A 27,130-nucleotide genomic window follows, 5' to 3' on the forward strand; every position below is an offset into this window, starting at 1 on the left:
CCTAGAGGCTTGGATTTGTTTCCTTTTTTGTTCCTTGGCTTGCCCTTTTCTCACTTGGCCGAAATTCCCCATGCATGTGTGGGAAATTTGTTTCCTCTTTTTCTTTTGGCAAGTATCTAAATACATTTATGCACAAAATAAACTCTCCTATTTCTCTATAGGGTAGGCGCCCATAATCTTCTAGAAAAGGCTTCTAGAATTTTCTTCACGTGTTCATGACAACATAAGAAAATGCCCATTTAGAATTTTCAATAAAATTCTTATGAAATGAAATTAATTCACAAGGCCCAATGATCAAGTCATGGCCGAGTGACATTAAGTCATCAAATGAACTTGTCAAAAAATTTATTGACATTCATTTCATCCTTTGTCTCAAAAGACAAAAATTACCCTTTTGACTATTTTCGTTCTTGTTTTGACTTAGCTTCCAGTTTTACTATTCCTATCGATGTGATTCGTGAAAGTGACCTCATGGACCCAAATGAACAAAGCTTTAGCTAAACACTTGGACTCAAAAGTTCACAAACCTTTTCCAAGTTTAGCTTAATGCCAACTGACTCAACTAAAGAGCTGACACTGAAAATCTCTCAGTTCAAATGAATTTATTTTCTACTCAAGAATTCACCTAATTGTAATGAGCGGATCCACTGAATATTATCTATGTTTACCCTTCATGAATGTCATCAGCTAGTCGGGATTTACTAAATTACCATTTTACCGTTCTAGCTGTTATTTCCTCAACTCCTTTGTCGCTTGTGAATAAGTTAGAAACAATGTATTGACGAGGAGCTAACAAGTCACATTGTTTCATCCAAAAGAGTCAAGACTCAATTTGGACACTGGCCAGTTCATTTATTCATACTCCAAGGAACAAAGCATGAGGTGACATACATTGCATTTCAGCAATCTTGTACATGAATTCCATATCTATGAGAACTTCACAAAGTTACTCATGACAGACTCACAACTTAGTACTTCACCAATAGGCCTTGTTCGGAATCACATAGTGAGTCCGAACTTTGACTTTCTCAAATGAGAATACTAAGGTGTGAAATGGCATGTCTCATTTCAGGATTAAGGTAAGCATGATGCAATTCATACATAGTGACTTCGAGACATAAGAGGTTAAATGGTTTGTTCTTATCTTGTCTCTAGAAGTGCACTGGTCAATTCAGTATCTTCGGAAGATACCTAGAAGAACTATAGAGTCCCCAACTCTCAATGCCTCATAACCAGACATCATAGATTCTTCTAACAATCATACTGAGGTCAATAGTCCTTTGACCCTAAGATTGCGAATAGATCGTTTTAAGCAAACTACGAAGAGTTTGTTCATGCAAATCTACATTTGTCTCTTCGTAAGTTGTTAAGTTTGTTTATGGACTAAAAGACTAAGGTTTTATCATAAAGCTTCAAACAAAGAAAGAATGAATGAACGTTTCAACCTTTATTAATGAATAGATAGGCAATTACAAGCAAGAGTCTTCATGAGACTTTATTACATCAAATGTACAAAATAAAGACTACAACTCTTCTTGTGGGCACCATTGACAACAGCGAACCGTGCTAGGAACATGTCCTTCGGATCTTTGAACGAGTGGACGCTTCCTGGCCTTAAGTTCTTGAACCACTCACAACCGGGTCCGGCGAGGGTCAAACTAAAAGCTTGGCACATGGCGCCAGGAGAAACACCCTGCCTTTCAATCATAGGGAGTGAGGTTCGGGAGTTTGAAATTCCCCGTACAAACCTCAGCCAATATTTGAGCCGTGAAAGGCGAGGAGTTCTCCTCAACGACCCCATAGGTGCTTCCACCTACTCCGTATTCTCGGAGATCTCGTACCTCATTCTGAAGATTGTGGATCATAGTGACCACATCGAGACCGGTTGTCGGAGTAACCCCCTGTTCGGGAGGAGTCACCTGTCGCCTTTCGTTAGACCCCTGGCCTGTGCAGCGGTTCCCGTTAGTTGGGCGTGCCAACGGGACGTTGGGTCTAGAGCTTAGTCGCTCTCTTAGATCATTGCCATGCCCAATGCGTTGAGCATTGAGGTGGTCCATAAGATCAGGGCTGGTCGTACGGAGGTGCGACGGCGCGCTCTCCACGTGCCCTGACTTTCCACAACATTCTCCCTTTGACCTAGTCGGTCGAGGGCTGAACGTCGGTAATTCCCCTCTTGAGAAGCTACCACGCACGGCGCGCGCTGGGCAGCGCCTTCGTGGGTTTTTCGCGACCGTCGTCCTTCCGGGCCCGTTGACCTTTTGTGGGCTTTGCATTTTGGGTTTGTGACATGAATTTAGCTATTCAACGGGTAGAATCTGAGTCGAGTCTCGACTCGAGGAGCGAGGCTCAACTCGAGGAGGCTGACTCAAGGTTCGTCTCGAGGAGCGAAGCTCGACTCGAGGAGACTGACTCAAGGCTCAACTCAAGAAGTGAAGCTCGACTCGAGGAGACTGACTCGAGGCTCGACTCGAGGAGACTGAATCAAGTATCAACTCGAGGGGCGAGGCTCGACTCGAGGAGCCGACTCAAGTCTCGACTCGAGGGGCTAGGCTCGACTCAAGGAGTCAAGAGTTTGGGCGAGGGCTTGAAGGCTTGCCACTCTTCAGGACCTCCGACCTGACCATCGGCCCTTTGAGCGACGTGTCTTCCTGGCGTCTCGGGTTTTCCGAAAATGACCGACTACAAATACTAAAAACCTAATTCTCAGCCACGCACGGCCAAGAAAAACAACATACACGGCAACAAATCTCACTTAAACATCAATCTCGTCCAAGCAATCAAAACGTAAATCAAACCATGACTTCTAAACATTAAACAACCTCAGAAACACCTCAAGATCATCGATTAAAACGTAGAATCGCAAAGCCCCAAAATCTGAGACATAAACCGTAACTTAAAATTTCTTACCCAATCTCCGTGAGATTCAACCTCTTCCGTGTATCCTTTCTCTTTTTCGGTGGTTCTCTCCCGGGCGGCGGCCACGGCGAGCTCGCGGCGGTTTCCTTTCCTCGGCGAGAGCGCGCGGTGTTTGAGCTTGATGGTATGCGAGAAGACTGAAGGAAAGGAATGAAGAAGAAGGAGATAGGAAGGATAGATAGGTGGTGGTAATCGGCCGGAGTTTATTTCTTGATTGTTGTTTGTGATGTTTTGTTTTTTTTTTTCTTCTCTTTGTTCTTGCAGGTGTTGCACGCGGGTCAGGAGAAGAAGAAAAGAAAAGATGAAGAAGAAAGAAAGAAAGAGAGAGAGAGAACGTGAGGTGTTGGCCGAAAATGAAAGGGAGGGAGAGAAACCAAATCCACTTGGCAGCCATTCCTTAAGCCACTTGTGGACAGCTGGCCCACGTCTTTAATGGCCACGTATCTCTCCAGACAGCCCTTTTCTATTTTTTTCCTTTCAATCTCGTTCCTTATTTGTTACACATAAGTCCTTCCAAAATAAAACTTCACAACTTCGTCCTTGAGTAATTGAAAATAATCTTGAAAAAATAACCGAGAAAATCGTCATTAATTCTCGTTACCTTGAATATATTTAAGGGATTTCGGAATTTATTTTCACTCTTGAGATTTTTAAATCTCCGAGTCATTTCGAGTAATCTTTATTCAGAAAATAATATTGAGTTCATTCGAATATCCTTATTACGAAATTTCGTCACCCTTAAATATTATTTCCTTCGTTCTCAAGCACTTAAATTTATTCCAACATTCAAGTGCTTTAAAAAATCCTTTACCTTATATTCGGATTATCGAAACTCATCATTTCCTTACTGATTTATCCAAATTATTATGAATTTCTTCCAAAATTTTAAAATTTCACTTAAAACGTGGAACGAGAAAATATAGAGAGAACATCTCTAATAAACTGAAACGAGAGAGATCGTGAATTTTATAATTCATTCAACACGGAGAGAGAAGAAAATGTCCTTTATTTATTGATAAGACGAAATTTTTACTGAATCTGACGTGTACAAAAGTCGGGTCTCACACCGGCCCTAGGGCATGTTCGGCCAACGGCCGGCCCAAGGACCAACCTCGGCCATTGGCCGGCCCTAGGACATGCTCGGCCAATTGCCGGCCCAAGGGCCAACCTCGGCCATTGGCCGACCCTAGGACATGCTCGGCCAATGGCCGGCCTCGGCCATTGGCCGGCCTCATGACATGCTCGGGCAATGGCCGACCTAAGGGCGAGCCTCGGCTATTGGCCGCCCCTAGGACATGCTCGGCCAATGGCCGACCCAAGGGCCAGCCACGGCCATTGGCCGGCCCTAGAGTCGTCCCCTGGCCAATGACTGGCCCAAATCCCACTCGGCCAAGGGGTTCCCCAAATACCCCTTGGTCATCTATAAATACGGAGGTCCGTCCTCTCCCAAAGGTAATCCGAAATTGAGTACTGAAACGCTGCTGAACTCGTACTTCACTCGTTTCTCTCAAGCTTCGACCCTCTAAACACCAAACCCTCTATATTCTACCTCAATCCTCCTAATGTTGAGCGTCAGAGATGTAAACAGAGGTACCCCATGTGTTTTCTCTTTGTAGTTCACGTGTTTTCCTCTTAGTTCAGGTGTTCCGACGAACGCTACCGACATCCAAGCTAAGGGACAACTTGGGATACCAAGTCCGACACGCTCAAGCCAAAGCGAGACCACTCGGTCCCGCCTTGGTTCTAACCCCTTGAGGCTTCTAAATCGTTGTGCGAAAACGAGTGACAACATTTTGGCGCTAGAAGGAGGGGGCCTGCCGACCTTGACAGCACACTCCCTTCCAACCTCCCTTTCTACAATCTCTACGACTCTCGAAAGATGAGTCAAGTTTCCATAACATCCACGGGTACCCGAGCGACTAGCTCGAGGTACGTCCTCGGGAACCTAGCACACCGGCTAGGAGAGCAGCCTCGTGATAACGAGAGCCAGCCTCAAAACCCGGCTGCCGACCCCTAGGTCATTCTCAGAGAGGACACAGCTCTGAGGCTTGCCGAACTTCTAGACCGACCAGGCGTGGATAGCACGCTTATTGCCAACCTCCTCGGCTACGATGTCGATGGTGGTTCCAACCACGACAACTCTGATCCCGACTACGAGGGGGAGTCAAGAACAGACAAGGCAACCCCTAGCCTCGCACGCTCTCGGTCCGAGAGGACGAGGGATCCCATGGCCTGGCCAGCCCCGCCGACGCACCAATGCTCGCGCTCTCATTCTCGGGGTCTTGCCCCCTAGGTTTCAAGAGGTGGCCGAACGCGGCCCCTCGCCGGGGAGAGAGCCGCCCTCGGCAATGACGGGGCCGATAGCCGAAAGGTTAGCCGAACGGCCCGACCAAGGGTCGTCTACGCCCCGCCAAACACGAAGTGGGTACCTCTGAGAGCACTTAACGGCCCAGAGGAACTCCCGAGGAGAGGACCTCCGCCAAAGGCTCAACTCCCAGAGGGACGCACTGCCCGCCGCCACTCTGGGTCGGCCTCAAGCCAATGTCGGGGACCAAGCGTCCAATGAACGCCGACAAGTGAATCCCATGGCTCCGGCCGTCAGCCCAGCTAACGGGCTCGACATGGTGACGATGATTCAATGCCTTCAAAATAAGATCATCGAAATGAGGGAGTCAGGCGGCCAAAGGCCCTATGACGGCATAGAAGAATCATACTCACCCTTCGTCGCTCAATTCCTGGCGTTGCCATGCGTCGGGAACTTCAAGCTACCGTCCATTCCTCCAAATGACGGGCGGACGAACCAGAACTTCCACATCCAACACTATGAGACATTGATGTCCATGCAAGGGCAATCTAATACCACCTTGTGCCGGGCGTTCAGCTTGACTCTCACCGGATCTGGGTTCGAGTGGTTCCGAAATCTGAGACCGGGAAGCATCTAGTCCTTTCGAGCCCTACGGGAGGCGTTCGTCACTTGATTCGCCACTCTAGTGGCACAAAAGAAGTCAAACACATACCTCTTGTCCATCCGGCAAGAGAGAGACGAGACCTTGAGGCATTATCTTGCTCACTTCACCGAGGAATCCCACAAAGTGGAGGGATTCAACGATAAGGACGCCATCACAGCGATCACTGAGGGAGCTCGCATGAGCGACTTCCTCAAGTCCATAGTCGGAAAGGTCCCAAGGGACATGGTAGAGCTCATGTCAATAGCCCGCACTTACATGGGGATCGAGAAGTACCTCTATGGCAGGGACGGCCGAAAAGTTGGTGGACAAGGTGGTCGCCATCGTGACGACCAGGACGGGGATCGTTCCGACCCTCGAAAGAGGAGGAATAAGGGAGGCCAAGGCCCTAACGGTCGCTCCCTCCCCGGGCCGAGGATATTGTTGGAATTGATCTAGGGTTAAGAAAAGATTTAACGCTTCGAGCAAGCGGCGGAAAATAAAATTTTTCTTTTAAACAAGTAAAACAATTTTACTAACCTAGACAAAGATGAATTTCACCCGTGATATTCGGATCTAACTCCAGGAAACATTAAAAAGATTGAGGAACCATACAAAATCACTCAGGGACCTGTGCGCAATTTTTTTAGGAGACCAAAATAGGAGGTACGTAGCATTGTTACGTTGCTTTAACATCACTGCATCGTCAAATATATTGTGTGAAAATAAGCAGTAGCAGAACCAGTAGAAGACGATTGCATGGATTCTTCTAAACGCAATTTATATACATGTTTTTGTATCATTTTTTTATAATTTCAAAATATTTTAAATAGACATTATGTTCCCATTCGATATCGACGAATTGAAGATAATCGAAATCCACGGGAGAATAGAAGGCCAAAGAAATATCAACGCCGCCGACTATGACATCCTAGAAGATTTGGTGTCAGTGAGTGTGGGGAGTCGTAATGTGAGTAAGAGCGGGAGGGGAAAGGAAAGTGGCGAACAAAGAAAAAGTGAGAGAAGCAATAAATTAAAAAAATAGGGAAAAAATTATAAAACATGGCCAAGTGGCACGAAAATGGAGTGACGAAACGTTCTAGATACTAAAATTCACGGCTCTTTTAGTGTAAGTAAATAAATATACTTACAATTTATTCTTTTATAATTCTAAATGAACTCATAATAATTTGTTGTTTTTATTGTATAAACTTAGAAGATATATATTATTTTGTTTATATCATTTTGTATATATTGTATAGACTATACACATGTATAATAAACTGTTATATGTTAGGTCTGAATACTACGGGTGAAAACCATTCACCTACTTCCAAGAACGAAATAGTTAAGAAATTATAAATAAAAGCGAAAATGAAGATGATAAATACGTTAGAGAGCCCATTCTTTTCTCTCTCGTTTCACTCTGACAACGAGATATTAAAAAATGACAAGTGTATACGTGAGATATAGGGACAAGCTGTATTCATAAGTAATAATTAGGCTGACCTATTCGACTTCCTATTTCAACTAAAATATAGAAGCTCAAAGTGTCTAAACGTGTTAAAGAACGATAAACATAAATTGTATTAGATTACTTTTAACGAACAATATTTATAGGACAATATCAACAGTATTGATGAGTAAGTTTCTTACGTGCGAATCCACCCTCATTTAGCTTGAATCTAGCGCTTACTTGAGTGAATTTGACAGTTATTAAGAGTTATTCAGGTGAGTTTCAGACTTTGGGTGTATAATTAGGAGCTAAGACAACTTTGGACCTATTTTGGAGCTCCCGGGAGTCAAAACGATTAAAAACGGAGAAAGTCAAAGCTGGGAATGAAGAAAAGAAGACTCACCGCGGTGCGGAGAACGTGGGAGCACCGCAGCGAAACTCAAGTGGTTTTGCGCGCTGGGAGATGACCAAGATCGTGGTGTGATGGACTTTCGGTGTGGCGGGGTGGACGTTGGCGCGGCGCACTGATGACAGATTTAAAGAGATTTACTCCGAATCTTGATCAAATATGGGTGATTAGATCTCATCTAAAGGCCCAGGTTGACTCCGAAAATACACCTTTGACCTAATAAAACATCTTTTGTAACCTAGAAACACAATCTATCTTTCATTCTAGTTTATTATTCTATTTTGTATATTTTGAGAACTTTTGAGAGGAGAGATCGCGTTCTTCATTGGAATCGAAAACTCCGGTTGTGCACTTGAACTCCATTAATAATTTTCTTCTTTCCTTCTCTTTATGTTTATTTTTGCAAACTCTGAATTATTGTTAATGTTTAGTTTAATTTTAATATGAACTCTCTTTTGCTCTACATATTCATTCTTTTGCTTTCTATAATTAGTCAATGGTGCCCACAAGAAGAGTTGTAGTGTGTATTTATGTACATTTGATGTCATATAATCTTACGAAGACTCTTGCTTGTAATTGCTTCTTCATTAATAAAGTTGAAACGTTCATTCATTCTTTCTTTGTTTGAAGCTTTATGATAAAACCTTAGTCTTTTAGTCCATAAACAAACTTAACAACTTACGAAGAGACAAATGTAGATTTGCATGAACAAACTCTTCGTAGTTTGCTTAAAACGATATATTCGCAATCTTAGGGTCAAAGGACTATTGACCTCAGTACGATTGTTAGAAGAATCTATGATGTCTGGTTATGAGGCATTGAGAGTTGGAGACTCTATAGTTCTTCTAAGTACCTTCCGAAGGTACTGAATTGACCAGTGCACTTCTAGAGACAAGATAAGAACAAACCATTTAACCTCTTATGTCTCGAAGTCACTATGTATGAATTGCATCATGCTTACCTTAATCCTGAAATGAGACATGCCATTTCACACCTTAGTATTCTCATTTGAGAAAGTCAAAGTTCGGACTCACTATGTGATTCCGAACAGGGCCTATTGGTGAAGTACTAAGTTGTGAGTATGCCATGAGTAACTTTGTGAAGTTCTCATAGATATGGAATTCATGTACAAGATTGCTGTAATGCAATGTATGTCACCTCATGCTTTGTTCCTTGGAGTGTGAATAAATGAACTGGCCAGTGTCCAAATTGAGTCCTGACTTTTTTGGATGAAATAATGTGACTTGTTAGCTCCTCGTCAATACATTGCTTCTAACTTATTCACAAGCGACAAAGGAGTTGAGGAAATAACAGCTAGAAGGGTAAAATGGTAATTTAGTAAATCCCGACTAGCTGATGACATTCATGAAGGGTAAACATAGATAATATTCAGTGGATCCGCTCATCATAATTAGGTCGAATTCTTGAGTAGAAAAGAAATTCATTTGAACCGAGAGATTTTCAGTGTCAGCTCTTTAGTGGAGTCAGTTGGCATTAAGCTAAACTTGGAAAAGGTTTGTGAACTTTTGAGTCCAAGTTTTTAGGTCAAGCTTTGTTCATTTGGGTCCATGAGGTCACTATCACGAATCACATCGATAGGAATAGTTAAACTGGAAGCTAAGTCAAAACAAGAACGAAAATAGTCAAAAGGGTATTTTTGTCTTTTGTGTGATATGATGAAATGAATGTCAATAAATTTTTTGACAAGTTCATTTGATGACTTAATGTCACTCGGCCATAACTTGATTATTGGGCCTTGTGAATTAATTTCGTTTCATAAGAATTTTATTGAAAATTCTTAATGGGCTTTTCTCATGTTGTCATGAACAAATGAAGAAGCTTCTAGAAGCTCCTTCTAGATGAGAATAGGTGCCCATAATACCCAAGGAAAGAGAGTTTATTTTGTGCATAAATGTATTTAGATACTTGCCAAAAGAAAAAGAGGAAACAAATTTGCATGTAGATGCACAAGGAATTTCGGCCAAGAGAGTAATGGGCAAGGCAAGGAACAAAAAAGGAAACAAATCCAAGCCTCTAGGAGGCAGCCTTGGGCGCCCAACATGGAACGGGAAATAAGGGATTTTTGCTCATGAATATGTGATATTCTATAGAAGAGGAAAGTACCTTATTGAAGGTAAAACCTCTCCTATAAATAGGAGCCCCATTCCTCACATTTCATTCATCCTAAGTTTAAGAGATTGAGAGACTCTCTCTCTAGAACTTGGCCGAAAATCCTCTCTCTCTCTCTAGTTTATTTTGGATTTTTTCTTGTCTTGGCACCTAGGTCCTCACTCGATTTTTTCGAGACTTGTTCTTAAGTCGTAGTGTTTAAAAGTGCCCACTCACTGATTCCTTCTTTTCGAGTGATTTAGTGATAGAAACTTTCGTGGTTGCTCGAGGTGCCGAGGAAAGAAAGAGAGACGTGCTGCGAGGGGAGACGAGCGTTGCGAACTTTCCAAAAGCTTCTTCAAAGTTCAAGCTTCAAGAAAGGTTAATAAACTCTTAGCTCATATTGGTTTTTAATTACATGTACTTGCACTTGTCTAGGTTAGTAAAAACTGTTTTACTTGTAAAAGAAAATTTTTAAAATTCCACCGCTTACCGAAGCGTTAATTATTTTCTGAAACCCTAGATCGATTCCAACATCCGTTTCAACCCATCGTTCAGCAGCTTCTCGCCCGTCTGGGGGTGCATGCGTGTCAGATGAGTCCGGCGTTCTATCGCATCGTGGCGATGTGCACATGGAGTGGCATTGCCAGACTAAGCGGGTGATGACCATGAGTGACTTTTGTAATCTTATCGCGGTCTTCCCTGCGCCCGAGCAACCCAGTTTCTTCATGGCCCGTGATCGCCAGAACACTAAGCTGATCATGGACTCAGTGAAGTATAACAGACGACCATGGGTGTGGGTCTCGGCGGAGGCTTTTGGCGACGCGCCGCTCTGGTTCAGCCCCTTGACCGAGTTTTCTGCTGACGCGGGGGCCGATGATCTCGATTTCGTGAAGGAGATCCGGGGAATGTCGAAGGCTCGGAATTACAAAACATACATATTGATATTATATCGCAACTCTCATAATCTAGAACGACCCAACAAAAATAATTATAGGTTCGCACTAGCACGAGTCGAGACTCGGGAAATTTCTCGACTTTCTAACACTAAACCGAGACTTCGTGAGTCTCCGAACGAAACCCGACAGCCGTGGACAGCCCCCCGAGAGCCGCTACAAAGTTGCTGCCGTCCCCGGCCCAACAGCTCGTCCCAACCGAGCCGATGAACCTCGCTGACCAGCCCCGCTCCGTCGTCACTCGCGCAACAGCTCCGACACTCTTGGACAGCGCCCTCGCCGTCCCGAACCGCTGCCTCGAGGCCTGTGCCGCCCACCTAGACCGAGTCTAAAACTCGACACAACTCACAACAAAAGAGAACGACTTAACAACTCTATAACAAAACTTCAAAACAACCTTACACGTACACAGTCAGCAATAATATCACAAACAATAACAATAACTCGTCCAAAGAAACCCAAAACAACTAATCTCAGTCACACGGCCAGAACCAAAACCGAGGAATCTCAATCTCGTCCAAAAATCAAAACAAACACACGGCTAGAAAAATTTCAAATCCAACTCATCCAAAATCACCCCAAAACAAATAATCATCATCAATCTCGTTCCAAACCTCAAACCATGAAAAACCCCCAATCTTAAACCCTAGATATCACCAATTAACGGGTTTGATTTCTTACCCAAATTCTTTCATGGATTTAGAGTCTCCAGGGTTCTCTCTCTCTTTCCCAGCGTGATTTTCCTCGGCGACGGTCCTTGGTGACTCGCGGCGTCGGCGCTCTGCTCGGCTGGGATGCGCGCGCGGGCTCGATGGCTCTCGGCCGAGCGTTCTCCTTCCCCAGTCTCGCTCACTCGCTCTCTCGTTCTCTTCTGCTCTCTCTCTCGGCCTTTCTCTTCCCCGAGCTCTCTCTCTCTCCCGCTCAGTTTTCTTCTGCTTCTTCTTTTCTCTTCTTTTCCTTTCTTTTTTTTTCCTGGTTGCCGATTCTTTTCTTCTTCACTCGGCCAAGTGATACTTATCACTTTGTGAAGAAGATGAGTCATAGATGACGTGGCAAGCTAGGAAAAAAAACATCTTATTCACAATCCAAACTCTTTTCCTTGTTTTCTTTCAAATGGGTCCCTTAAAAATTGTTACAACCACGTCCTTTTCATATAATTATTTAATTAAATCCATCACCGAACGGATTATAATTATATGATTTGAACCGAGAATTTTCTCGTTTGTTCTCGAATAATTTAAATATATTTAAGGTTTCTCGGAATTAATTCTCATGCTTGAGAATTTATTTCTTAAATTAATTTCCGGAATGTTTCCTCGGAATTAATTTATTAATCGAGTTAAACTCGATAATTCCTTTACTCATTCCGAGATTTCCCATAACCTTAACATATTTAAAATTAATTCGATAAATCCATTGAAATATAACCCACTCGAGAATTTAGTTGTAACAACGGAAACTCGCTTATTATCTCCAAATACGAGTGACGCAGAAACTTGTCCTTACAATCCCTACCCCCTTAAGTTAGTTTCGTCCTCGAAACTTAAAGAAAAGCAGGGTACTCTTTCTGCATCACACTATTGAGTTTCCAGATAATTTTCCATCTTCAGAAAAGAAGAGAGGATATACCTTCCTCTAAACATGTCATCGCTTAGTGAACAGCAGATTGATTCTGGTCTTAAGATAGTCACTTCCTAACTGTTAGATATAACTAACCAGGAATCTACTCCATCATCTACCAAGATCAAGAACTTGACTAGGACACAACAGACGAACATGCATAGTTCCCACATACAGGAATGCATAACTGAAGAGTAAAGGATAGGAATCTAACCGGTTCTTCCAGACGATGACTCCTTTACTTCATCTCCATAGATGCTAAAGATGCGAGCTTTGGCCTTAGGTTGATTCTTCAGGTAAGCGATCTTCTCTTCTGAAACGTGACAATCCCGTGCAAAATGACCTTCTAAGCCACACCGGTAGCAGCTTGAGGTTCCTATGCGACACTCGCCTGAGTGCTTCCTGCCGCACTTGTTGCACGTAGGGAAATCATTAACCCTTGGCCTCTTGTACTTGTTCTCGCTTTGATTTCCTCTGTAGCTTCCTTCATTTCCATGCGCCCTAGACCTGGAGTTTCTATCCTAACTCTTTTTCTTCTTGTCGGTGAAGTTTTTGTTCTCGACTTCCGCTACAGATTCCTGTGGGATGGTCACTGACTCGCTTGCTGGATTGACTTGTGCTATACGCCAACCGTCAATCCTTAATGCCCTTTGAACGGCATTCGCATAAGTTCGTGGCCCAACGTCGCCACTATCAACCTGACGCACAATTTCCACATTGAGTCCATGCATAAACTTCATCTTGCGCGACTGATCTGTCGGTACCATAGAGGGCGAAAACTTTGCAAGCTCATCAAACTTGGCTATATACTCAGCTACAGAGAGCTTCCCTTGCTTAAGATCCATAAACTCTCGTACCTTACCCGAGAGATTAGCTTCACCCAGGTACTTCTCATAAAATAGGTTGATAAAACGATTCCATGTAATATGAGAAACATCATCGTAGAGTGCGATTACTTCCCACCAACTTCGAGCTTCAAGTTCCAGCTGGTTCACAGCACATGCAACCCTCTCAGCATCTGTAAGTTGCATGTACGTGAAGATCTGTTGGATCCTTTTAATCCAATTTTCCGCAAGGGAAGAATCAGCATCTCCATCGAAAGTCGGTGGTTTCTGCTTACGAAAACGCTCATATACAGGCTCCCCGACAGCCAGTGCCATTATCGGAATCTGAAACAGCGGAACCTCATCTGGTGCCATAGCTGGAGCTTGTGGTGGCGCTTGTACATTCTGACCATCTAAATTCACATTCACATTTGGCATGTTCTCACCTTGTCTTCCAGTTTCTTCTGGTCGATGCACCTGGGGTTCAGGGTCTCGTTGACCGTGTGGAGGTTGTTGGTCGTTCATTCGCGCAATAAGTTGCGTGATCAACCTGTTCTGCTCTTCTATTTGAGCATCCCTTCAACGAGCATCTTCTGCTTGGCGCTCTAAAGCCCTGCTAATCTCAGTCATTTCTTGTGAAAGATCCGTCTGCGATCGCTTCTTAGGTCCCATTCTTAATCCTTACTTCACCTAAGAGTAGGATTGGGTAAGCATACGGTTATCCTAATGTAACCGCTATCTTTCACAAAGACTCAACAAGATATTATAGATAAGGCTATCTTAAACATCAGCTGACTTATAAGTAAGTAAGTTAGTGTATGTACGACCACAAGTCTACAGAAACGGCTCAACCTGGGCTCTGATACCAAAAATTCTGTCACGACCCGCGAGCCTTAGCTCGCCCACGAGCCGCGGCAGAGATCTTCGTATCTTACTTAACATAAATAAAATTCATAGAAACTTTGGTGGAAGCGCTTCCGGAAAACATTTTCTAGAAAAACTTTTAAAAGATTTATATAAACGTCTCAAAAATATGGGCGAATTTTTCGTTTTTCTTAAAACATACTATTCAAAACTTTATAAACAAAAGACTCGTCTTTTAAAAACAAAACAGACTCATTCGCCCTTGACTTAGCCACAGGTCGGCAGCCGTACATACACACGCCTACTTACTTACCGGTTTCGCTGATGCTCTGCTCAGTCTTCTTTGGCCTTTCCTTTATCTACAATATCAAGATAATAACTGTGAGTCGAAAGACTCAGTAAGCGGATATCTACATATCTAATGCACAATGCACATAACACATAAACAATACATAACATGAGATCATATCTTTTCATAACTTGCGGAAGTATCGGCTTAGGTCCCGATAAATCCACCTTACTTGAGAATCAATCGGCTTAGGTCCCGATAGATTCATCCTGCTTAGGAATCACTCAGCTTAGGTCCCGAGAGATTCCTCTTACTTAAGAATTCACCAGCTTAGGTCCCGATGATTCACATCATAACATTCTTTTATCATAGTCTATGGAATTACCAGCTTAGGTCTCGGTAACTCCTCTTACTTGAGAATAGGCCAGCTTAGGTCCCGGGAATTCCCATCATACAATACATTTCCTGCTCGGGATCCCTTAATGATATCCGCATGACACATGTCTTATTGGCGCCAGACAGGAGGGTGCACAGTCTCCTGCCTAATCCCCATGTGGTACCAGCACGAAGCATAATAGGTACCTGCTAACAAGGGGTACATGTCGGAGGCGGTACCATTCTATGTTTTCTCTTTAATTAACTTAACATGAGAGACTGCTTAATTCGGGTTTAATCCCGATCTTACCATATATTCTTTTCGCTTATTAACTCGTGACTTATAAGATCTTGAGATGCAACTCCCAAAGATCCTATTATAATATCTCACTTTTGAATACGAGTCTTAACTTCAGTCTCTCATAATCCAGTTTGTTGTCGGTCCGTCTCGGACCGACGAGAACTAAGGCATCGCATAGATCCACGCGACCGGTGCAAGGCCCGCACAGCGGCTCCCGGCCGGCCAAGTGCCGTCCGGCCAGCTCCCGGCCGGCGGCCGCCCGGCGTATGACCGGCCCAAGGCCGGCGCTGGCCAAGGCCGGCTCTCCAAGGCCGGCGCTGGCCAAGGCCGGCGCTCCAAGGCCGGCCCTCCACGGCCGGCGCTCCAAGGCCGGCCTTCCACGGCCGGCGCTCCAAGGCCGGCCTTCCACGGCCGGCGCTCCAGGACCGGCCCTCCACGGCCGGCGCTCCAAGGCCGGCCTTCCACGGCCGGCGCTCCAGGACCGGCCCTCCACGGCCGGCGCTCCAGGGCCGGCCTTCCACGGCCGGCGCTCCAAGGCCGGCCTTCCACGGTCGGCGCTCCAAGACCGGCCCTCCACGGCCGGCGCTCCAAGACCGGCCTTCCACGGCCGGCGCTCCAAGACCGGCCCTCCACGGCCGGCGCTCCAAGGCCGGCCTTCCACGGCCAGCGCTCCAAGACCGGCCTTCCACGGCCGGCGCTCCAAGACCGGCCTTCCACGGCCGGCGCTCCAGGGCCGGCCCTCCACGGCCGGCGCTCCAAGGCCGGCCCTCCAAGGCCGGCGCTCCAAGGCCGGCCCTCCAAGGCCGGCCCTCGGCCAAGGGGTTCCTCAAACACCTCTTGGCCGCCTATAAATATGAGGGTCTCTTCCTCGACCCAGGTAATCCATTCTTGAGCACTGAAACGCTGCCGAACTCGTACCTCGCTCGTTTCTCTCAAGCTTTGGCCTCTAAACACCCCTAAAACCTCAATACTCCACCTCAATCACACTAATGTTGAGCGTCGGAGAGGTAAACAGGGGCACCCCCCCTGTTTCCCCTTTGTAGTTCACGTGTTCTCTACTCCTTTTCAGGTACTCTGACGAACTCAAGGGACATCCACAGCTAAGGGACGACTCGGGACACCGGGTCCAAAACGCTCGAGTCGAGACGAGACCACTTGGTCCGGCCTTGGGTCTAACCGTCTGCGACTCCTAAATCGTTGTCCGAAAAACAGCGACAACATTTTGGCGCTAGAAGGAGGGGATCTCTCGACCTTGGCAACAGATCCCCTCTACCAGTCTTCTTCTCACTTCTACGACTCTCGAGAGATGAGTCGTAGCCCCGCCACCTCCGTGGGCGCCCAAGCGACTAGCTCGAGGCGCGACCTCCAAAGCTCCGCGCACCGTCTCGAAGGGCAACCTCATGATAATGAGAGCCAGCCCCGAGACCCGGCGAATGACCCCGAGGCCGCAGTCCGAGAGGACACGGCTCGAAGGCTCGCCGAACTCCTAGACCGCCCCGGCGTCATCGGCGCGCTCATCGCCGACCTCCTCGACTCCAACAACGTCGGCGACATCAACCACGAGACCAACCTCGACCTCGCTATTCACGAAAGTGGACACGCGCGTACGCCTCCAAGGGGACACCCTCGGGCGGCCGCGTCAAAACGTCAACTTTCTGGTGAGCACGCACACACGCCCTCGAGGGGACACCCTCGGGCGACCACGTCAAGGCATCAAAGCTCGCACAATGCCCGAGGACGCTCGACCTCGAGGTCCCGAAAGGGACGCTCCAAGCTCACCATCCGCGTCCAAAATCCTTGTGAAGGTGACGACGTCGATGGTCTCGGCCTCCGCCAAAGGCGTCGCCTGAGTGATGCACCCTTAACAAGGGTGATAGGGACGGCCTCCGGAGACTTGAGAGACCGCCTCAACTCTCAAAGAGAGGATCCCGAGTTCGACTTGAGAGAAAAGCTCAACGCCCGACGCGAGACCGCGATCATCTTGGGGCAGCAACCACCCAACATTGATCGAGCACTCGATCAAGAGTGCGCAACCACGCTTGTGATACCGGCCGTTGGTCCCGAGTCACGAAGGAAAAGGCGCCGGAAAGGTCAAGTCCCTAACGACCACCCTTCTCCAGCCCCGAAGCGATCCTTCGTCCCGCTCAACACAACGCCCGACCGAATCCTGCGCTTACGCCGCGATGAGCTGGGAAGCCCCGCTCCACTCACAAAGGACCCCGCGAAGCGAGATCGAAGTCGGTTCTGCGAATACCACAAAGATCACGGGCACGCGACGGTCGAATGCAAGCAGCTCAAGAAGCGAATTGATTCCCTAATTCGAGTTGGGAATCTCAGGGAATTCGTCGCGTCTACTAGCAAGCCATGATGGTCGCGACTTCGACATTCACGCCCGAACTCGATCGGCTTCGTGGTCACTTTCACTTCAAAAGTGTAATTTCTTTTTTTTTTTCAAAGAAGGCCAAGTGCCATGACAAGCTGTAATGACCCCCTTATTGCAATAAAGAGTTATTTCACACATGAAAAAAATGCTATTGTATACCTCTAACGCGAGAGTTTCTCAACCTTTGTCTCACAAACGCAAGAAACTCGGGGGGCTAACAGGGACCAACGCCCAATCAAAACGCTCAATCAAAAAACAATTCAACAACAACTCAAAAAATAAAAATAAGAGAGACTCTTCACATGTCTCCTCGAGATGAATTCATTCCTCGAGTCGAACTACGAGCCCGCGAGTCGACTGATACTCCTCGTGCCAACTCTTCACATGTCTCCTCGAGATGAATTCATTCCTCGAGTCGAGCTACGAGCCCGCGAGTCGACCAATACTCCTCGCGCCGACTCTACACGAAACTCCTCGTGCAAGCTTTACATGAGTCCTCGAGTTGAGTCCCAAGTCCACAAGCCAACTAACCACTCCTCTTGCAGGCTTTACATGAGTCCTCGAGTTGAGCCCCAAGCCCGCAAGTCAACTAACTATTCCTCGTGCAGGCTCTACATGAGCCCTCGAGTTGAGTCTTGAGTTCGCGCTCGCCGCCCAGCTCGTCGGCCGAAAGGCAACGAGTTACAAATGGGTTCAAGGCTTGCGTCCGCCAGGGCGTATCTGGTCAAGCCAGCGTCCACGGGAAACCTCGCCACACAAATGTGGCACCGCGCTCGCCGCCCAGCTCGTCGGCCGACAGGCAACGAGTTACAAATGGGTTCAAGGCTTGCGTCCGCAGGGCGTATCTGGTAAAGCCAGCGCCCACGGGAAACCTCGCCACACAAATGTGGCATCGCGCTCGCCGCCCAGCTCGTCGGCCGAAAGGCAACGAGTTACAAATGGGTTCAAGGCTTGCGTCCGCCAGGGCGTATCTGGTCAAGCCAGCGCCCACGGGAAACCTCGCCACACAAATGTGGCACCGCGCTCGCCGCCCAGCTCGTCGGCCGACAGGCAACGAGTTACAAATGGGTTCAAGGCTTGCGTCCGCAGGGCGTATCTGGTAAAGCCAGCGCCCACGGGAAACCTCGCCACACAAATGTGGCATCGCGCTCGCCGCCCAGCTCGTCGGCCGAAAGGCAACGAGTTACAAATGGGTTCAAGGCTTGCGTCCGCCAGGGCGTATCTGGTCAAGCCAGCGCCCACGGGAAACCTCGCCACACAAATGTGGCATCGCGCTCGCCGCCCAGCTCGTCGGCCGAAAGGCAACGAGTTACAAATGGGTTCAAGGCTTGCATCCGCCAGGGCGTATCTGGTCAAGCCAGCGCCCACGGGAAACCTCGCCACACAAATGTGGCATCGCGCTCGCCGCCCAGCTCGTCGGCCGAAAGGCAACGAGTTACAAATGGGTTCAAGGCTTGCGTCCGCCAGGGCGTATCTGGTCAAGCCAGCGCCCACGGGAAACCTCGCCACACAAATGTGGCATCGCGCTCGCCGCCCAGCTCGTCGGCCGACAGGCAACGAGTTACAAATGGGTTCAAGGTCTGCGTCCGAACAAAGACGCGCAAATCGATTATGCCTTCGTTGGCAAATCGAGAAAACAAGACGCGCACAAAACAAAAAAGACGTGCAAATCGATTATGCCTTCGTTGGCAAATCGAGAAAAGTAAGACGCGCACAAAACAAAAAAGACGTGCAAATCGATTATGCCTTCGTTGGCAAATCGAGAAAAGTAAGACGCGCACAAAACAAAAAAGACGTGCAAATCGATTATGCCTTCGCTGGCAAATCGAGAAAACAAGACGCGCACAAAACAACGAAGACGCGCAAATCGATTATGCCTTCGTGGGCGAATCGAGAAAACAAGACGCGCACAAGACAACAAAAGACGTGCAAATCGGTTATGCCTTCGTTGGCAAGTCGAGAAAGCAAGACGCGCACAACACGGTAAAGCTGTGCTAATCGATCACGCCCTCATTGGTAGATCGAGAAAATGAGCCACGCACGATCAACCCGAAACAAAAAGTCGTCCCTCGCGACGCGCGAAGGCCATTCCTCATGACCCAAACCCAATCCATATGAACGCGTCTTTGGATTTTGAGTTTTCACTCGATCTACGCTCGACCAGAAACTCGGGGGGCTAATGTTGTCGGTCCGTCTCGGACCGACGAGAACTAAGGCATCGCTTAGATCCACGCGACCGGTGCAAGGCCCGCACAGCGGCTCCCGGCCGGCCAAGTGCCGTCCGGCCAGCTCCCGGCCGGCGGCCGCCCGGCGTATGACCGGCCTAAGGCCGGCGCTGGCCAAGGCCGGCTCTCCAAGGCCGGCGCTGGCCAAGGCCGGCGCTCCAAGGCCGGCCCTCCACGGCCGGCGCTCCAAGGCCGGCCTTCCACGGCCGGCGCTCCAGGACCGGCCCTCCACGGCCGGCGCTCCAAGGCCGGCCTTCCACGGCCGGCGCTCCAGGACCGGCCCTCCACGGCCGGCGCTCCAGGGCCGGCCTTCCACGGCCGGCGCTCCAAGGCCGGCCTTCCACGGCCGGCGCTCCAAGACCGGCCCTCCACGGCCGGCGCTCCAAGACCGGCCTTCCACGGCCGGCGCTCCAAGACCGGCCCTCCACGGCCGGCGCTCCAAGGCCGGCCTTCCACGGCCGGCGCTCCAAGACCGGCCTTCCACGGCCGGCGCTCTAGGGCCGGCCCTCCACGGCCGGCGCTCCAAGGCCGGCCCTCCAAGGCCGGCGCTCCAAGGCCGGCCCTCCAAGGCCGGCCCTCGGCCAAGGGGTTCCTCAAACACCTCTTGGCCGCCTATAAATATGAGGGTCTCTTCCTCGACCCAGGTAATCCATTCTTGAGCACTGAAACGCTGCCGAACTCGTACCTCGCTCGTTTCTCTCAAGCTTTGGCCTCTAAACACCCCTAAAACCTCTATACTCCACCTCAATCACACTAATGTTGAGCGTCGGAGAGGTAAACAGGGGCACCCCCCCTGTTTCCCCTTTGTAGTTCACGTGTTCTCTACTCCTTTTCAGGTACTCTGACGAACTCAAGGGACATCCACAGCTAAGGGATGACTCGGGACACCGGGTCCGACACGCTCTAGTCGAGACGAGACCACTTGGTCCGGCCTTGGGTCTAACCGTCTGCGACTCCTAAATCGTTGTCCGAAAAACAGCGACAACACAGTTCACTAGGACTGGATCTCTGGAAGGTGGCTAACTAAACACATAGCAAAGGCTAGGGTTCCTAGTTACCTCTAGCCATTTTTGTTAGCCGGACTAATTCTGTTTCCCAATTCGTTAGCGGCTTAAAGCCTTTAATCTTGATAGTGACTTATCTTAATCTTGCTTACTAGAAAGCACATAAAAAATGCACGTACAATATATGTATATATATAGAGAGATATATATAATATTTCTTGATATTGTAGGTGCCTAAAAATCCACTTACCCGGATAACGATTCTTTCGAATCCTGAATTCTTCTCTTCCAGATAAAAGGGTTCTTCTTAACTTCACGTATAACCCAGTCCTCGTAAGCTTCTCCTGCTAATCCTGATAGCACTCTGGACTTATCTATGGAAGAGAAAGATCGAACATCGAGCATACTCAGTATCTCGTCCATTGATCTACTAATGTACCTACTTCTACTGAAAAGAAAGCTCATAAGGAACGTATTCAAAATGTCCTCCTAGTCACGCTACTCAGAGCGTCTAAAAAAACAAACATCAGGGAATACATGACAGAACAGAGACGGGAAAGAATCGACGCCTAAAAACAAGGCCTTAACAACTTCCCTGATCTAGGCTAAGAAACGCCCCGCTATTCGACCACCTATTCTTTTGACGGGACAAAGCCCATTGCTTAGGATAGGTTCCCGAAGGTCGAAACTAAAAGAAAAGAACGTATAAAGAAACTCTTACTAACAATCTATAGCATACAGAAGTTATATGAAAATAACTCAAAACGATACTTTTCAAATATGTTCTAGAAAATATTTTTGACTTGTCTCTTTTTATTGACAAGTTATAACGTTTGAGAACGTAAATAAAACATTTCTCGTTGATATTCGTTTTCCAAATAAAAAGAGTCGAGCTTATAGTCGAACTCGGTTTTGAAACGTAAATCAAATGAGGATACTAAATAATTTGATTGAATCATCAACGAGTTTAATAACGATACATATTAATTTATTTTTCTTAGTAACTTATATTAAACGAGCTTTATTAGAAAACATACATATTGATATTATATCGCAACTCTCATAATCTAGAACGACCCAACAAAAATAATAATAGGTTCGCACTAGCACGAGTCGAGACTCGGGAAATTTCTTGACTTTCTAACACTAAACTGAGACTTCGTGAGTCTCCGAACGAAACCCGACAGCCGTGAACAACCCCTCGAGAGCCGCCACAAACTAGCTGCCGTCCCCGGCCCAACAGCTCGTCCCAACCTAGCCGATGAACCTCGCTGACCAGCCCCGCTCCGTCGTCACTCGCGCAGCAGCTCCGACGCTCTTGGACAGCGCCCTCCCCGTCCCGAACCGCTGCCTCGAGGCCTGTGCCGCCCACCTAGACCGAGTCTAACACTCGACACAACTCACAACAAAAGAGAACGACTTAACAACTCTATAACAAAACTTCAAAACAACCTTACACGTACACAGTCAGCAACAATATCACAAACAATAACAATAACTCGTCCAAAGAAACCCAAAACAACTAATCTCAGTCACACGGCCAGAACCAAAACCGAGGAATCTCAATCTCGTCCAAAAATCAAAACAAACACACGGCTGGAAAAATTTCAAATCCAACTCATCCAAAATCACCCCAAAACAAATAATCATCATCAATCTCGTTCCAAACCTCAAACCATGAAAAACCCCCAATCTTAAACCCTAGATATCACCAATTAACGGGTTTGATTTCTTACCCAAATTCTTTCATGGATTTAGAGTCTCCAGGGTTCTCTCTCTCTTTCCCAGCGTGATGTTCCTCGGCGACGGTCCTTGGTGACTCGCGGCGTCGGCGCTCTGCTCGGCTGGGATACGCGCGCGGGCTCGATGGCTCTCGGCCGAGCGTTCTCCTTCCCCAATCTCGCTCACTCGCTCTCTCGTTCTCTTCTGCTCTCTCTCGGCCTTTCTCTTCCCCGAGCTCTCTCTCTCTCCCGCTCAGTTTTCTTCTGCTTCTTCTTGTCTCTTCTTTTCCTTTCTTTTTTTTCCTGGTTGCCGATTCTTTTCTTCTTCACTCGACCAAGTGATACTTATCACTTTGTGAATAAGATGAGTCATAGATGATGTGGCAAGCTAGGAAAAAAAAACATCTTATTCACAATCCAAACTCTTTTCCTTGTTTTCTTTCAAATGGGTCCCTTAAAAATTGTTACAACCACGTCCTTTTCATATAATTATTTAATTAAATCCATCACCGAACGGATTATAATTATATGATTTGAACCGAGAATTTTCTCGTTTGTTCTCGAATAATTTAAATATATTTAAGGTTTCTCGGAATTAATTCTCATCCTTGAGAATTTATTTCTTAAATTAATTTCCGGAATGTTTCCTCGGAATTAATTTATTAATCGAGTTAAACTCGATAATTCCTTTACTCATTCCGAGATTTCCCATAACCTTAACATATTTAAAATTAATTCGATAAATCCATTGAAATATAACCCACTCGAGAATTTAGTTGTAACAACGGAAACTCGCTTATTATCTCCAAATACGAGTGACGCAGAAACTTGTCCTTACAGACGCCATCATGGCGATCACCGAGGGAGTGCGCACGAGCGACTTCCTCAAATCCATTGTTGGAAAAGTCCCACGAGACATGGCGGAGCTAATGGCGAGAGCCCGTACGTATATGGGAATCGACGACTATCTCGATGGCCGAGATGGCCGAAAGTCAGGGGGACAGGGTAGTCGTTGTTGTCAATGGTGCCCACAAGAAGAGTTGTAGTCTTTATTTTGTACATTTGATGTAATAAAATCTCATGAAGACTCTTGCTTGAAATTGCCTATCTATTCATTAATAAAAAGTTGAAACGTTCATTCAATCTTCCTTGTCTGAAGCTTTATGATAAAACCTTAGTCTTTTAGTCCATAAACAAACTTAACAACTTACGAAGAGACAAATGTAGATTTGCATGAACAAACTCTTCGTAGTTTGCTTAAAACGATATATTCGCAATCTGAGGGTCAAATGACTATTGACCTCAGTATGATTGTTAGAAGAATCTATGATGTCTGGTTATGAGGCATTGAGAGTTGGGGACTCTATAGTTCTTCTAGGTATCTTCCGAAGGTACTGAATTGACCAGTGCACTTCTAGAGACAATATAAGAACAAACCATTTAACCTCTTATGTCTCGAAGTCACAATGTATGAATTGCATCATGCTTACCTTAATCCTGAAATGAGACATGCCATTTCACACCTTAGTATTCTCATTTGAGAAAGTCAAAGTTCGGACTCATTATGTGATTCTGAACAAGGCCTATTGGTGAAGTACTAAGTTGTGAGTCTGTCATGAGTAACTTTGTGAAGTTCTCATAGATATGGAATTCATGTACAAGATTGCTAAAATGCAATGTATGTCACCTCATGCTTTGTTCCTTGGAGTGTGAATAAATGAACTGGCCAGTGTCCAAATTGAGTCCTGACTCTTTTGGATGAAACAATGTGACTTGTTAGCTCCTCATCAATACATTGTTTCTAACTTATTCACAAGCGACAAAGGAGTTGAGGAAATAACAGCTAGAAGGGTAAAATGGTAATTTAGTAAATCCCGACTAGCTGATGACATTCATGAAGGGTAAACATAGATAATATTCAGTGGATCCGCTCATCATAATTAGGTCGAATTCTTGAGTAGAAAATAAATTCATTTGAACCGAGAGATTTTCAGTGTCAGCTCTTTAGTGGAGTCAGTTGGCATTAAGCTAAAGTTGGAAAAGGTTTGTGAACTTTTGAGTCCAAGTGTTTAGCTCAAGCTTTGTTCATTTGGGTCCATGAGGTCACTGTCACGAATCACATCGATAGGAATAGTTAAACTGGAAGCTAAGTGAAAACAAGAACGAAAATAGTTAAAAGGGTATTTTTGTCTTTTGAGACAAAGGATGAAATGAATGTCAATAAATTTTTTTACAAGTTCATTTGATGACTTAATGTCACTCGGCCATGACTTGATCATTGGGCCTTGTGAATTAATTTCATTTCATAAGAATTTTATTGAAAATTCTGAATGGGCCTTTTCTTATGTTGTCATGAACAAGTGAAGAAAATTCTAGAAGCCTTTTTCTAGACATAATAGGCGCCCACTACCGAAAGAGAAAGGGAAATTATTTTGTGCATAAATGTATTTAGATACTTGCCAAAAGAAAAAGAGGAAACAAATTTGCATAAGGATGCACAAGGTATTTCGGCCAAGAGAGTAATAGGCAAGCCAAGGAACAAAAAAAGGAAACAAATCCTAGCCTTCTAGAAGGCTGCCTTGGGCGCCCAAATGGAATAAGAAATAAGGGTTATTTTGCTCATGAATATGTGATATTCTATAGAAGAGGAAACTACCTTATTGAAGGTAAGACCTCTCCTATAAATAGGAGCCTCATTCTTCTCATTCCATTCATTCAACATAAGTTAGAGATAGAGAGAGACTCTCTCTAGACATTGTTGGCCGAACTCCTCTCTCTCTCTCTCTCTCTTTCTAGTTTATTTTTGATTTTTCTTGTTTTGGCACCTAGGTCCTCACTCGACCTAGTGTTTAGCTCTACGACTTCAAGACTTGTTCTTAAGTCGTAGTGTTTAAAAGTGCCCACTCGCTGATTCCTTCTTTTCGAGTGATTTAGTGATAGAAACTTTCGTTGTTGCTCGAGGTGCCGAGGAAAGAAAGAGAGACGTGCTGCGAGGGGAGACGAGCGTTGCAAACTTTCCAAAAGCTTCTTCAAAGTTCAAGCTCAAGAAAGGTTAGTAAACTTCTAGCTCATATTGGTTTTTAATTACATGTACTTGCACTTGTCTAGGTTAGTAAAAACCGTTTTTACTTGTAAAAGAAAATTTTTAAAATTCCGCCGCTTCCCGAAGCGTTAATTATTTTCTTAAACCCTATATCGATTCCAACAGTCGCCGCCGCGACGACCAGGACGGGGATCGCCCCGACCCTCGAAAGAGGAGGAATAAGGGAGGCCAGGCCCCTAACGGCCGCTCCCTCCCCGGGCCGAGGCCGCCGCATGTCGATAGCTTCCGAAAGTTCTCGACCTTTACCCCTCTGAATACTCTGCTGGAGCGGATCCTGGCTCTGCACCGTGACAAGCTGGGAAGCCCAACTCCTCTCACGAAGGATCCCGCCAAGAGGGATCGAAGTAAGTTCTGTGAATACCACCAGGATCACGGGCATCTGACGTCTGAATGCTATCAACTCAAGCGTCAGATTGAGGCCCTGATTCAAGATGGGAAACTGAAGGAATACGTCCTTAGAATGATCGGCACGGCCGCGGCGCACGGGGAGCGCCCGTGGCAAGAAAAGAAAGGTCCGGCGACGGTGACCGTCACAGACCGAGCGGCAATCGAAGAACCGAAAAGCTCGCAACTGCACATCATGGACGCGATCTTGGGTTTAAGAACGCGGCCACGCAGAGGAAGAAGTACGTACACGAAGTTTCCCAAGGGAAAATAGCGCACTACATCAACCACACATACGAGACCCCTCCTCCGGCCCCATTCGAATCTATATTCTTCACCGGCCAAGAGGCGGCACGAGTGCTCCATCCACACAACGACGCGATAATCGTCTCTGCCCCCGTCGCCAACAACCTCGTCCGGAGAATCCTAATCGACAATGGGAGCTCCACCGACATAATCTTCAAGTCGGCGTTGGATAGGATGAAGCTATCCGGGATGAGACCGACCCCGATCTCGACCCCGCGCTTCGGCTTTTCCGGGGAGAGGGTCATGACGGAGGGAACTATCGACCTCCTGGTTACCTTCGGTACCCCGGGAGGGCTCGAGGTTACCCACATCGTGTCGTTCCTTGTCATGGATCAGCCCTCGGCTTACAATATCATCGTCGGCCGCCCAACTCTCAATCGGTTGAAGGCCATAACGTCCACGTACCATCTGATGATGAAGTTCCCGACCGAGAAGGGGATCGGCGTAATGCTGGGAGACCAGTCAATGGCGAGGATGTGCTACATCCAGGGCGTGGACGGAAAAGGGAAAGGAATGATGGTGAGCACCGTCTTTCAGCTCGGGGACAAATTCCCCTGTAAGATAGAGGAAGGAGGCACCTTCGGAGAACTGGACCAAAGCGACGATGTCGAGCGTCGAAAGGTGGAGACGCCGGACGACCTCGTTCCCGTCGTATTGGACGACGCCGAGCCTGACCAAGTAGTCAAGGTAGTGTTGTCAATGGTGCCCACAAGAAGAGTTGTAGTCTTTATTTTGAACATTTGATGTAATAAAGTCTCATGAAGACTCTTGCTTGTAATTGCCTATTCATTCATTAATAAAGTTGAAACGTTCATTCAATCTTCCTTGTCTGAAGCTTTATGATAAAACCATAGTCTTTTAGTCCATAAACAGACTTAACAACTTATGAAGAGACAAATGTAGATTTGCATGAACAAACTCTTCGTAGTTTGCTTAAAAC

The 27,130-nt window shown here is 46.6% G+C and overlaps 1 long non-coding RNA gene across 1 annotated transcript; it reads right to left on the reverse strand.

The window, feature by feature from the left end:
* Window positions 1-14,173: 14,173 nt before the first annotated feature.
* On the reverse strand, window positions 14,174-22,724 carry LOC149401502 (uncharacterized). The gene is made up of 3 exons (XR_016296653.1): window positions 22,413-22,724; window positions 20,927-21,050; window positions 14,174-14,458 (listed from the first exon to the last, which is right to left on the reverse strand). It is a non-coding gene; the product is annotated as an uncharacterized LOC149401502 (long non-coding RNA).
* Between the last annotated feature and the right edge of the window lie 4,406 nt (window positions 22,725-27,130).

Source organism: Urtica dioica, chromosome 4, assembly GCF_054948205.1.
Source record: "Urtica dioica subsp. dioica isolate 48M chromosome 4, U.dioica_male_clone48M_v1_H2, whole genome shotgun sequence".
Taxonomy (NCBI): domain Eukaryota; kingdom Viridiplantae; phylum Streptophyta; class Magnoliopsida; order Rosales; family Urticaceae; genus Urtica; species Urtica dioica.